At 38.3% G+C, this 15110-nt stretch overlaps 1 protein-coding gene across 2 annotated transcripts in view; it reads right to left on the bottom strand.

Moving 5' to 3' along the window:
- Positions 1-15110, bottom strand: part of Prkg1 (protein kinase cGMP-dependent 1) — a 1194975-nt gene that overhangs the window by 145632 nt on the left and 1034233 nt on the right. The window lies entirely within an intron of this gene.

The raw sequence follows: 15110 nt of genomic DNA on the forward strand, positions 1-15110 counted from the left end.
AAAAAAAAAAAAAAAAAAAAAGACCCATTAGAATGGTGCAGCCTTTAGGACCAAAGGCAAGCAACTAGGGTGACTTTCTTTCAGGAACCAAAGTATTACACGTTTTTTGAGTTATGAACTTCCAGGTTTAGGCTTCATGTGAAGAGCCACTTTACACATATTATAAATCACCCATTCCCTGCAGTTAAAGCTCACTTGTTACAATTATCAAATTTAGCGTTTCACTTACACAAGTGGAAGAAAATTTTATAAGATCATTTCCTTTGCTCTTTGGGGGAATTTCTGAATTAATTACATGGTTATAAAGTTTGGAATGAATAGGTTAAAGCTTTTAAAGATTCTAGAGACATGACACTGGAAAGAGTATCTAATTCATCCATTATGAACTTGACACTATCTTTGAGATCAAAGGACCTGTTTTAAATATTTTCTTAATATAGTAACACTACTTTTATACAGCTAAGGTTTGGATACTTTATGGTACATTGTTATTCATCTGTCCCAGAGCTCATGGTTCTTCAAGTATTTGATGAGTACTACTCACAGCCACTTAAATATATCAAAAAGATCTCTTGAAAAGCACATATAATTCGTAACTATAGCAGGTAATGTCAGTCTCCGAGACCTTTGAAAATCTTTCCTGGTGCATTTCCAGTAGTGAGAGATGGATCTGGTAAATTAACTTCACAAGTCATTTTCAGCTCCCATAAACTTAGTTACCATTGTCATAACATTAAATGATACCTGACAATGTACCCTCTTTTCTTATGACAACATTTCTAAGGCAATATAACTAATGGCAAATATGCTTGAAGTATATCACAGAGGTAATTGCATAGAAAAATGTTGTATTGACAGGTTTTCAAACTACAAAACACAATGTTCCACCCAAGTCAGGCATCTGAAGTACTGAAAGCTAAAGGCAAACACAATGCATCTTCCGCTATTGAAGACTCATGAAGTTCTGACTTCCACTCTAAATTCTGTCATTTTCCTGCCGACCTGTTATCCATTAAGTCTTTCATTGTTGTCATATCTTTTTTTAAAGATTTATTTATTTATTATATGTTTGTGCACTGTAGCTGTCTTCAGACACCCTAGAAGAGGGCCTCGGATCACATTACAGATCATGGTGGTTGTTAGCCACCATGTGGTTGCTGGGATTTGAACTCAGGACCTTCGGAAGAACAGTCAGTGCTCTTAACTGCTGAGCCATCTCTCCAGCCCCAATTGTTGTTATATCTTCTTGCCTGGGTTAGTATTGCTTAGCGGAAACAGTATTTGGTATTTGGTAAATCAGAACTATATATTCGTTCACGAATATCATTTTCCCAGAAATGCCTTTGTGATAGTCTTCAGCATTCATTATTTGATACAGATTTTTTTTTTTTAAAAAAAATTCTTTTTCTTCTTTTAAAGGGAGTCGTGTTGAGATTCTTGTACAGATGTATTGCATTAATACACGGATCTCAGAAGAACAGCTTCTGATGTTAATTTTTCCATGTAAGATCAGGACATGCCTTTGTACTACTGGAATCTGCAGTTATCTTTTTAAATGAGCTTCTGTAGGTTTCTGTAGCACCTAGTGCCTGGCGCTTCAGGATGCGCAGCCTTTGGTGCTCCAGATTGGGTTTTTCTTATGTTTTTCCTATTCATGTGTTACTGGCTGTGCTTTAAAGAAGAAAATTCTTCCTTGTTATAACCTTCCTTTATTTATTCTTATTTTCATTTATTTTTTAGTTTGTGTGTCTTTTTCTTCTCTCATACAATCCATTCTGACCACAGCTTCACCTCCCTCCACACCTCCCAGGTCCTCCCAAACTTCCTTCTCCCCCACTGCCATCTCCCCCAGAAAAGAATTTAAATCTACTCCAAACAGTAAGTTTTCCTCTGACTGTTAAGCTTTTAAGGTAGTCTCAGAAGCTGCCAGTGTGAGCTTCTCCTGTCTGCTTTATACTCTCTGCCTTCCAGAGAAGCTGGCCTCCTTTCAAAATTGACAAACATTATCTTCTCTCTCCTACCCAGGCTTCTTCAAAATATGCTGTCCTCAGGCTTAAAGAAACTGCTCTCCACCCATGCTTGCCCTTTGGATCCTGTCCCCAGTGCCCCATCCTAAGGAATGCTATCCTGAATTAGCTAGTAGGCTTCCTTGTACATCTGTTCTCCGTATCTTACACATCTCTACATGGAAGTGGCTATCAGCACTTAAAACTCATCTATTTATTTATGTGACCCATCCAGTTAGGGACTCAATTTCTCTCCTGCTAAGCCATATAAGCAAAGGCAGAGCCCATGACTAGATTTGCTAAGATTTCATCCTGAATATCTAATATACAGAAGGTACTTAGTATGTGTATGCTACAAGAAAGTCACAGGTATTGTATTCCCGAGCCTGGGGTGGGAGAGATATCATCATTATCACCATTATTATTGTTGTCTATGAACATTATTATTATCTTTTAAAATAACCCCTACCAATTGTCCTCTGACCTCTACTCACATGTAGTGCTAAAGATAAACAAAACTATTTTTTGTATTTTTTATTGGATATTTTCTTTACTTACATTTAAATGTTATCCCCTTTTCCAGTTTCCTTTCCTCCTGGAAACACTCTATAACATCCTCCCTCCCCCTTCTTCTATGAGGGTGTTCCTCCACCCACTCACCCACTCCCACATCCCTGCCCTCGATTCTCCCACACGGGGGTGTCTATCGAGCCTTCATAGGACCAAGGACTTCTCTTTCCATTGGTGTATGACAAGGCTATCCTCTGCTACATATGCACCTGGAACCATGTGTACTCCTTTGTTGATAGCTTAGTCCCGGGGACTTCTGGGGGGTCTGGTTGGTTGATATTGTTGTTCTTCCCATGGGGTTGCAAACCCCTTCAACTCCTTCAGTCCCTTCTCTAAGTCCTCTATTAAGGACCTCGCACTCAGTCCAATGGTTGGCTGCAAACATCTGCCTCTGTATTTGTAAGGCTCTGGCAGGGCCTCTCAGGAGACAGTCATATCAGGCTCCTTTCAAAGTATCACTATTTGCAGATGATATGATTGTATGATGAAGTAACATGAGAATTTCCACCAGAGCTCCTACAACTGGTAAACAACTTCAGCAAAGTGGCTGGATATAAAATTAACTCAAACAAATCAGTAGTCTTCCTTTACTCAAAGGATAAACAGGCTGAGGAAGAAATTAGGGAAATTACACCCTTCACAATAGTCACAAATAATATTAAAAACCTTGGTGTGACTCTAACCAAGCAAATAAAAGATCTATATGATAAGAACTTCAAGTCTCTGAAGAAAGAAATCAAAGAAGATCTCAGAAGATGGAAAGATCTCCCATGCTCATGGATTGGCAGGATTAATATAGTAAAAATGGCCATCTTGCCGAAAGCAATCTACAGATTAAATGTAATCCCCATCAAAATTCCAACTCAATTCTTCATAGAGTTAGAAAGAGCAATTTTCAAATTCATTTGGAATAATAAAAAACCCAGCATAGCAAAAACTACTCTCAACAATAAAAGAATTTCTGGGGGAATCCCCATCCCTGACCTCAAGCTGTATTACAGAGCAATAGTGATTTAAAACTACATGGTATTGGTACAGAGACAGGTAGGAAGATCAATGGAATAGAAATGAAGACCTAGAAATGAACCCATGCACATATGGTCACTTGATCTTTGACAAAGGAGCAAAACCTTCCAGTGAAAAAACCACAGCATTTTAAACAAATGGTGCTGGTTCAACTGTCGGTCAGCATGTAGAAGAATGCAAATCAGCCCATTCTTATCTCCTTGTACAAAGCTCAAGTTCAAATGGATCAAGGACCTCCACATAAAACCAGATACACTAGCCAGCACATGCCTTTAATCCCAGCAATTGGGAGGCAGAGGCAGGCAGCTTTCTGAGTTTGAGGCCAGCCTTGTCTATAGGACAAGGCCAAAGCTACAAAGGAGAAATCCTGTCTCAAAAAAACCAACAAAACAAAACAAAACAAAACAAAAAACCAGATACACTGAAACTTAAAGAGGAGAATCGAGCATATGGGCAAAGGAGAAAAATTCCTTAACAGAACACCAATGGCTTGTGCTATAAGATCAAGAATTGACAAATGGGACCTCAAAAAATTGCGAAGCTTCTTTGAGGCAAAGGACACCGTTAATAAGACAAAAAGGCAACCAATAGATTGGAAAAAGATCTTTACCAATCCTACATAGAAGATAGATGGCTAGTATCCAATATATACAAGGAACTCAAGAAGTTAGACTCCAGAGGACCAAACAACCCTATTAAAAATGGGGTACAGAGCTAAAAAAAGAATTTTCAACTAAGGAATACTGAATGGCTGAAAAGTACCTAAAGAAATGTTCAACATCCTTAGTCATTTCAGGGAAATGCAAATCAAAACAAACCTGAGATTTCACCTCACACCAGTTAGAATGGCTAGAATAAAAAAACTCAGGTGACAATAGATGCTGGAGAGGATGTGGAGAAAGAGGAACACTCCTCCATTGCTGGTGGGAATGCAAGCTGGTACAACCACTCTGGAAATCAGTTTGGCAGTTCCTCAGAAAATTGGAAATAGTACTACCTGAGGACCCAGCTATACCATTCCTGGGAATATACCCAGAAGATGCTCCAACATGTAATGAGGACACATGTTCTACTATGTTCATATTAGCCTTATTTATAATAGCCAGGAGCTGGAAAGAACCCAGATGTCCTTCAACAGAGGAATGAATACAAAAAATGTGGTACATTTACACAATGGAGTACTACACAGCTATTAAAAAACAATGACTTCATGAAATTCTTAGGCAAATGGAGGGAACTAGAAAATATCATCCTGAGTGAGGTAACCCAATCGAAAAAGAAAACACATGGTATGCACTCACTGATAAGTAGATACTAGCCCAAAAGCTCCAAATAACCAGGATACAATTCACAGACCACACGAAGCTCAATAAGAAGGAAGACCAAAGTGTAGGTGATTCGTTCCTTCTTAGAAAGAGAACAATATACTCACAGGAGCAAATATGAAGATAAAGTGTAGAGCAGAGTCTAAAGGAGAGGCTGCCCACATGAAGATTTATCCCATATACAGTCTATGAGCAATTTTAATGCAGTGCCCTCAGAGGTTAGAGGCATTGGGTCCTCCTGGAACTGAAATTCTAGGCAGTTTTGAACCACCAGTGGGTGTTAGGAATGGACCTGGGTTCTTTCACAAGGACAGTACGTGGTCTTGATTGCTGATCCATTTACCCAGCCCCAAATTCAGACTTTAGAATCACAGGAACTTGCTGTTAAACTAAGATCAACTATTCGCAAACAATTCAAACCTCTCTTATGTGAGCATGAGAATGAAGAGAAGCCATTCAGTGTCACTTTTACCCAGCAGCACAGTGAGAACTGCAGATGTTATATTTTCAGCTCCATTACCATTTTCTATAGAAGGTTGATTTTTGTTTGTGGAGTACACACAGCAGGCAGAGGCACTTCATCCCTACAGGGCCTTCATAAGTTGTGAATAACTTCTTTCTTGACATATGTTTATGGCATCATAAGGCACTACAAATAGTTTCTACACTTAAAACAACAGTGACACTATGTGGTTTCATGAGAACATCATTTAAAATCTACTCTTCCATATCTGTCTTCATCTTTACTATTTGTAATATTGCCTATTCATTCTGTCTGTACTGGTACACATCAGTAACTACAGTGTCCAAGCACTTCGGAGGAAGATCATGAGGTCAAGGTCATCCTGGGCTGTCCTACATGGTGAGATCCTGTTATCCTTGCTACCTGCCACCAAAGAGAGAAAAAACAAAAAATAGAAATTGCCTATTTAAAAAACCATTTCCATTTTAACTACTAAGAAATCTAAAAATAATATGTAAAACAGTATTTAACTGTGAATATATTTTGTGCATATAAATTTTAATGGAGTAATCATAAATAGCCAATATTTTAAGATTTTATCATATTATTTGATCTAAATTAGATAGATCTTTAACAAGTAATATAATGTTTCATTGTAGCAGAAGCATTAAACATTTTATGTAGATGGGAAAATATCAAGGCTAACAAGAAATTTAATAAAATATTTTATTTTATGTTTTAATTTGTTCAACTTAAGAATATGTAAAAAACAGTTCATACTAATGTCATTGATTGAATATAGCAAGTGGCAGTTATTTTTCTCAGACTGATACATGAGAACACAAGCTATCTAATCCGTCAACAATCAAATATAGCTCTTGAATGACAATCCTGGTGTTTGAACACAGATTAGCTGTGCTCTAAATTATATTCTTCCCACGAAACTATACAGTCCATATACTTTGTTAGAGTTAAATCTGATAATTATACAAGATGCCCCACTATAGCACAGGGACACTTAATCAACTACGTTCATAGCAGCTCTATTTATAATAGCTAGAAACTGGAAACAGCCTAGATGTCACTGAAGAACGGATAAAGAAAAATGTGGTACATCTACACAATGGAACACCATTCAGCTGTTAAAAACAAAGACATCATAAATTTCACAGGAAAATTGATGAAACTTAAGAATATCATCCTGAGTGGGATAACCCAGCCCCAGAAGGACATACATGGTAATACAAGGTATGTACTCACTTATAAGTGGATATTAGCCATAAAGTACAGGTACCATGCTACACTCCACAGACCCAAAGAAGCTAAACAAGAAGGAAGGCTCAAGTGAGGATGCTTGAATCTCATTTAGAAGGGGGAATGAAATAGTCATAGGAGGCAGATAGATGGAAGGAAATAGGTATGAGAAGGGATTGGAGGAGGTGGTTAGGGAGTTTCAGGATCAGTGTGGAAAGGGACAGAGAGAGGACCAGAGGGCCAGAGGGCCAGAGGGCCAGAAGAATGAATACAAATCTACAGTTGGTGGATCTGGGAACATGGGGGCCACCTATAGGATGTGCCAGAGACCTGGGATTGGTGGGGCTCCCAGGAGTCAATGGGAGTGACCTTGGCTGAGACTCAAAGCAGTGGAGGCTACCTCCTGTGGTCAAGCAGAAAGCCAACTGGAGCAATAGGGACACCAAGCCATCCACAAAGCTTTTGACCCAAAATTTATTCTGTCTACAAGAAATTAAAAAACAGGATGGAGCAGAGACTGAGGAAATGGCCAACAAATAACTGGCCCAGTTTGAGACCCATCCCATGGGTAAGAACCAATCCCTAACTATATTAATGATACTCTGTTGTGCTTGCAGACAGGAGCCTAGCTTAACTGTCCTCTGAGAGGACCCATTTAGCTGCTGACTGAAACAGATGTAGAAACCCATAGACAAACATTGGATGGAACTCAAAGACTCTTATGGAAGAGTTGGGGGAAGGATTGAGGGCCCCAAAGGGTATAGGAACGCCACAGAAAAACCAACAGGATCAACTAACCTGAACCATTGGAGGCTCTCAGAAACTGAACCACCAACCAACGAACATACACAGTCTGGACTTAGGCACCCCTCCCCCTCTACCACCCCCTTCCCCCTAGCACATAAGTAGCAGATTGCAGCTCAGTCTTCAGTCTTCATTTGGGCCCCCCATCAACAAGAGCAGGGGTTGCCCCTAAAGCTGTTTCCTGTCCGGACTATAATCCCATAACTGGCCTGCCTTATCTGTCCTCAGTGGGAGAGGTTGGCTCTAGCCCTGCAGAGGCTTGATATGCCAGGATGGAGAGTTCCCAGGTTTGAGAGCCTCTACCCTCTCAGACAAGAAGGAGAAGGGAGGATGGACAGAGGGATTATATTGGGGGCCAGGCATGGGGGAAACAGGGAGAGTGGTGATATGGAAAAGTTTGGAGGGAGGAAAGGAAAGGTAGAAATGTCATAATTATATTGTAAACCCTCAATTTTTTAAAAAAAGAAAAAATGAAGTGCAGAATAACTTGGGCAATGGTCATAATAATTATCATAAAATTGCATTTGTTAATAAAGCCAGCACCAATATATTTTTGTGTCCAACCACAAAACAAATGTGATAAGCTTTTAATGCTTAGTTTTCTAGAATCCCCATTCACAGGTATGTCCTAACCAGCTATGCAGTGTTTAATGATACCATGCAATGCTTGGCAGTTATTTAATGTCAAGTTCTTTTAATGTCAAGTCATGCAGACATCACAGCACCCTTGTTCCTACGATTCGGGTGCTTGTTGTCCCTCTATGCAGATGGCCAGAAAGGCTCTGAAATCCTGCTTCTTTGAGGGAGAAAAATGCTACTTGACATGGGTTTGATGGATGTTAACCATCCACTTTGGCAAACATACTTCAGAAGAAGCTGCTGATACTGGAATTAGTAAGCACATTGGTTTCTATTGTCAGTCCAAGGACCGTGATAAAAATAAATATAATCTGGATTTATGTATTGTTATAGGTACATATAATAAAGGGGATCTAATGATTCCATGTTGTCACTAGGCATTTTGACCATCCGTAGTTATAGGTTTATGTAGAATATTGACCTAGACAGTAAGGTTGCATATACGACTGCCTTAGACATAGAGGGAAAAACATGTAAGGAGAGAACATTTTTTTTCTTATTATGTTGGCATGTATTTAGTAGTTTCTAAGGAGGTTTGAGATTATACATGAAAATATTATACATCTGGAATTATAAGGCAATGCCCAAACTAAATACACAGTGTCCTGACTGTGCAGCATATAGCTCTTGCTACTTTGTATTAAGTAAAAATAGCTGTACACATAACAATCCAGACAAAACATGCTCACAGTCTTTAAAAACAAAATCTCACGTTCATTTCTGTACCTGCACCTTAGCTGATTACAACATTACCAATCACAATAGTGACAGAAGTGAACCATTGCAACTCTAGCTATTGCTCAGCCAACTATTAAGTATTTTCACAAGTACATTATAGATTTAAAAAAATTAAAGCAAAGCTTCATGGTTTAGTAGTGCTCACTTTTAAAAGCCTTGGTGAGGAGTTAGAGAAATTACAGAGCATAAAAAAAGAGACCCCAAATATCTAAAAATACAGCATTATGTGCACTGACTCTGATATTCTTTCAACTTCATCACTGGAATCTTCATCATCGCTGTATCCCAAAGTAGAGTCACTGTCAGTGTCTGAATAATCCATGAGAAGTCTTTACATGGACTTCTCTTGGGAAACAGTTCTCCCCTGCTTCCTGGCTACAAGAGAACTCAGTGGTGCATAGGTGTCTCAAGCTCAGTGGTTGGAAGCCAAGCCAGTACAGAGTTCATGGAGGGGAGCTGGCAGAGTGGGGATCTCCCTTTGCAGCCCTGGGTCAGCGTGATTACTGTTAGCAGAGTCCTAGCACTCCCCCTGTGCCAGGCTTCATGGAAACTGACACTCCTCCAATTGCTGATGAGCTTACAGCAATAAATGGGGCTAAGCCATGTGCAACAGTTTGATGTTGCAGTTTAATTACTTTCACACAGAACAAAGCAAATCCTATTTTTATAGTAAAATCAAAAAGAAATCTTAATACCACAGATAGGACAATCAAAATGTATGGCTAAAATAAGCTTCAAAGAAGCACATAAAAGGAAATTACAGTATTGCAGCAGTGAATTAATCATGGGCAATTGGATAATTTGTGGCAAAGCCAGCTGTTGATTGAAAACAGGATACCTACACACCTAATTTGGGTGTTTGTTTTGTGTTGCTTTCCGAATCTGATCACTCTCGTTTCCACCTCTGATTCAATAAGAAAACTATTCCAACATGATTTATACCCTAATTCTAATAAACGTCAATGCTATATGCAAAATTGATCAGTGAATGAAGAAATTATATACTTTCCAATCATGCTTGACATGAAATAGCCAATGAGCCTTTGTCAACACATTTTTGACAAGGGTTTGATCATAAACCAAACAGTTGGAAAAGAATATTAGCTTCCAAAAACCAATACAAGGAAAACTGGACATCCCAAGGCATAAAACTTATGTGTGCCTCTTTTCACTCACCACCTATAAAAATCAATTACAAGTTGATTAAAGACTTAAATATACTACTTTGGACTTTGAAACAACAAAAGAAAACACAGCATGAGTACTATTTGATATTCATATGAACAAGAAGTTTTTGGATATAATCTCAGAAGTATGAACAACAAAACCAAACAACAAAATGCCTCAAGCATGACAGAGTGTAGGAAACCTAAAAATGGGAGAGAATATCTTCATCCTGTACACCTGACGGGGGATAATGTCTGGAATCTGGAAGGAATACCAGCAAGTCAATTGCCAACATTTCCAAACACATGGGGGGTGGGGACTCATGGCTCTAGCAGCATGTGTATAGCAGAGGATGGCCAAGCTGGTCATCAATGGGAGGAGAGGACCTTGGCCCTGTGAAGGTTCTATGCCCTAGTGTAGGGGAATGCCAGGGCCAGTAAGCAGGAGGGGGTGAGATGGTGAGCAGGGGGAGGGGGGAAGGGAACAGGGGATTGTTTTAGTTTTATTTAATTTTTTTCTTATTTTATTTTCTTTTTCTTTGTTTTCTTTTTCTTTTTTCTTTTTCTTTTTCTTTTTTTTTTGGAGGGGAAGATGGGAAAGGAGATATTGTAAATAAGAAAACATCTAATAAAAAATCATTTAAGAAGTGAAAAAAAAGAAAAATGGTAGGAAGACAAAAATGAATATATAATAAAAATGGAAATGACCAGCAGGGTTATTAAAATAAAAGCCCTGTGACTAATTCAGTTGTGACTAATCATCAGGAAAAATAAAATCATAATCTAGGAAACCCTCTCATTCCAGTTCGATGCTGTCTTTCTTTCCTCTCTCTCTCTCTCTCATACACACACACACATACATACAACACACGCACATACCACAGCACACACACACACCACAACACATACATACCACAATATACACCACACACACACACACACACACACACACACACACACACACACACACACACTGACTTACTGTCAGTAAGTAGAACAAAGGCATATGGCTGAAGGTGGTATTTAGAGGACTTTGTGCATTACTGACAGGAGTGTACATTAGTAAGTCATTTATGCAAATCTCTGTGGAGATCCAAACATTTACAAGTATAACATGATCCCACTACCCAAACAATAGTTCCAAAGAAAAATAAATCATTATATTAAAAAAGACACCTTAAAAATAGCAAAGATAAATTATTCCAGATTTGTTATATACCTGTGTAGTATATAACCTGTATAGCATATGGTTTAAGTCCTTAATGAACTCTCCTCTATTCATAAAATACTGAGAAAAGTTTAGTTTAAGAAATAATCTGACTTCTACAAAGGACTAAATTCCCTAAAAGCCACCTGCTCTAATAACTAACATGCTAATCTGACAGCAACACATTGTAAATGTAGATCTGGCTAGGCATGATGGTGTAGACTTGAAATCTCACAAGGCCAAGAGGGGAGCCTCAAGAGTTTGAAGCCCAAGAACCTGTGTTAATCACACACGTACACACACACACACACACACACACACACACACACATAATACACATACTCTCACACACTCTCTCCTTCTCTGTGTCTCTCTTTAATGCACACACACACACACATGCACACACACACACCATTTACATGGGCTTGCATATCTAACATTTCCTAGATCCTTCATGTTTCTGGTACTGTTCCAAGAGCTTTACGTGTAATATTACAAAGAAGGCAAATAAGCTAACAAGCTAACTTGGCCTAAGTTTGTGTAACTATGACCTAGGATCAATATCTGAACACTGGCAGGTTGACTGCAGAACCTGCGTTCTTTATTTGGGTTTTATAATTTTTACGTAGTACCTGTTATGAATACTCACAAACTTGGCTTCATTTAAAAAACAAAACAAAAAAGGAATTCCAGGTGTAATGGTATATACCTTTAATCCCAAGAATCAGGAGACAGAGGCAGGTAATTCTCTGCCAGTTCAAGGCCAGTTTGGTCTACATAGCAAGTTCCAAGCCATCCAGGATTATGTGGTGTGATCCTGTCCACAAACAACAGCAGCAGCAGCAACAACAACAACAGCAACAACAACAGCAGCAGCAACAGCAGCAGCAGCAGCAGCAGCAGCAGCAGCAGCAGCAGCAGCAGCAAAAGCAATGTACAAATAGTAGTGCTAAAAGTTGAGTAATGCAGCAATGGCTTGGTTTTTCAGAGTCAGAAATTCCCTTTCTGACTCTAAGACATCTGGTTGGCATGCTAACCTTCCTCCTTGCCTCAGACAGAATTGAAAGACCTAGAACAGAAGGAAAGCTGACTCTGAAGTCCATCTCTTCTTAGAACATGGACTTGGCAGAGAGTTGGCTTTGGTTTTATCTGTTAAAATGTGATAGACTGTGAGTGCAGAGACTTTTCCTAGGATTCCTTTAGAAACAGATTTTGTGTAGAAGAGAAGAAAACACTAGTTGAGATGCAAGGTGCTGTACGCTACGCTGTATTTCTTTATATCTGTCTCTGTAGTGTTTTATTTCTGTAAATCTGCTCTCTATTTGCAGTAGTTGAAGTATGGAATCAACCAACATGATCATTGACTGATGAATGGATTAAGAAAATGTGGTATATCTATGCACAATGGTATATTATTGAGCCATAAAGTCAAATTACACTATTTGATATAGCAGAGACAAATTTAAAATATATTGTATAGCTCTAACTAAGTCAGACATAAAACAACAAATACCTATGTTATCCCTCATACACAGTTACTTTCATGACATTTGAGAGTGGAATTGTAGATACCAGAGACTGGGTCTGATAATTTTAATCATAATGGCCCTCCTAGGCTTATATGTTTGAAAGGTTTGTCCCCAGTTAGTGGAACTATTTGAGAAGGATTAGGAGGTGTAGCCATGTTGGAGAATGTGTGTCAATGGATGGGGGGGGGGGTGTTGAGGTTTCAAAAGATCATAGCAAACACAATGTCTCTCTTTCTGCCTGACTGTGGATCAGGATGTAAGCTCTCAGCTCCATGTCTGTCTGCATGCTACCATACTCCCAGCCCTGTAGTTGTGGACTAATCCTCTAAAACTGAAAGTTAGACTTAAATGCTTCTTTTATTAAAAGTTGCCTTGGTCTCTTCACAGTAATAGGACAGCAACAAAGACAACAGGAGAATGATAGGAGATGATAGGGAGAGATCTATCATCTGAAAGAAAAAAGGTCCCATTAAACAGAAAGCATAAGTTCTGGCGCTTTTTCACACATCAGGGTGTCTATAGCTAATGATAGCATAGGTTTCAAAACACTGAAGAGATTTGGATAATTTGACAACAAATACATAATAAATGTTTAAGGAGATAGAAATGTTAATTATACTGGTTTTTATATAACATCTCTTGTTCATTATACCCCCAAAATATCTGAAATTACTATATCAATGAAGAAAGTTATTATTAAATATTATTATTAGATATGAAAAATTTATATAGACAGGAAAAAATGTTCTTAGAGGCTAACTCTAAAGGTTTTTCTCCTAGGCTACATGGGTAGATATATCCATTATTATGTTAGCTTACTTCCTGAAGCAATGCATACTCATTTGGAATGATATCCATGGAAGGATACAGAGACTATAAGAGAGCTATGAAGTTTGAAGAATTCAAGTTTCACATTCCTTTACATATTGCTTTTGCTAGGTTGATAGAATAATTCATTTTTTGACATAGAAACTTTGTATTATGTGGTTTATTTCAATGACAATGAACACATATATTTACTGAATTGAACTACATGAAATTACTTTAGCTGTTAAAAATGGTGAATATCAGTAAGTTTATGTGGTTCAACTTAATACACGAAGCTAGTGAACGTGAAGCAATGAATAGATACTTGTTGCTATTTCTTTTCTTTTGTGCTCCTGATGTAATCTCAGCTGGGCTATGATTCAACCCTAGCCCATATTTCTTTCATAACTATAGCTGAATGATTTCATTCTCCTGAATGTTAAGAATTGATTTAAGGCTTTTCTTCCTTCTCCATAGTCATTTCAGATGCTTCCTTTCATATTTCATTATGTCTGGTATTAGAATTATCACCAAATACCATGCATAGGCAGATAATCTGATCCCAGAAGACATGAACTATTATTAAGTAAAAAATCCCATGTAAAGGACAACTTTCTAGGAGCTATTGTCCAGAAAGTCTCCAGAAATCCCTCTTAAAACTATATAGGTTATTGACAATGCTGTTGTTAAGAATGGCAAGACCCTATTATTAAAGACACCAAATACCTTGGTTGCTTAATATAGAAAAAAATCATGTGAAAAACTTGCTAATTTTCATGATGTCAGACATTGCTATCCAGGCAACTAAAACATAAGGGTCAGCAACAATATGCTACAACTTTAGACTCTACATGCTACAATACTAACTAGCTAGGCAAGAGGTTACTGATGAGACAGTGGCATGACTGTTATGACAATAAGCACATGATTACTTTTTTGTTTTAATTTTTGAAACTAAAATATATTATCATTTGTCCCTCCTCCTTTTCTCCATCTCACCTCTCCAATGTTACCACCTTGTTCTTTCTCAAATTTATGGCTTAATGTGTTTTAGTTATGTATATTCTCCTAAATACATAAATGCACCTCAGTCCACATGATGTTTACTTTTAAATATTTACTTTTAAATATTTGGTTTCAGGGTGACCATTTAGTATTAGCAAACTAAAAGTCTCTTTTTTTTTTTTTTTTTTTTTTTTTTGTAGCCTTGGCTGTCCTGGAACTCACTCTGTAGACCAGCGCTGGCCTTGAACTCAGAAATCCGCCTGCCTCTGCCTCCCAAGTGCTGGGATTAAAGGTGTGCGCCACCACCACCTGGCTAAAAGTCTCTTTCCTGGAGACTTTTTTCCTTCTCTTAGTATTCCAGAGTTGCTTTTAGTTTTTTTCTTAAGGCTAGGGCTTTGTGAGATTCCTTCTTTCTTTCCATTTTCACCAACTGATTTCAGATTGGATCTGAGACCAGCTTCATAGGAGGTGGTTAATGCCTGGTAATGTATATCTGGTTATAGAGTGGTCCTGGGGACCGAGATGAATCTTCTGCAGCTGTTTTGCTAAGTGGACATGTTACCAGATTGTC

Source organism: Mastomys coucha, unplaced genomic scaffold (assembly GCF_008632895.1).
Source record: "Mastomys coucha isolate ucsf_1 unplaced genomic scaffold, UCSF_Mcou_1 pScaffold21, whole genome shotgun sequence".
Lineage (NCBI taxonomy): Eukaryota > Metazoa > Chordata > Mammalia > Rodentia > Muridae > Mastomys > Mastomys coucha.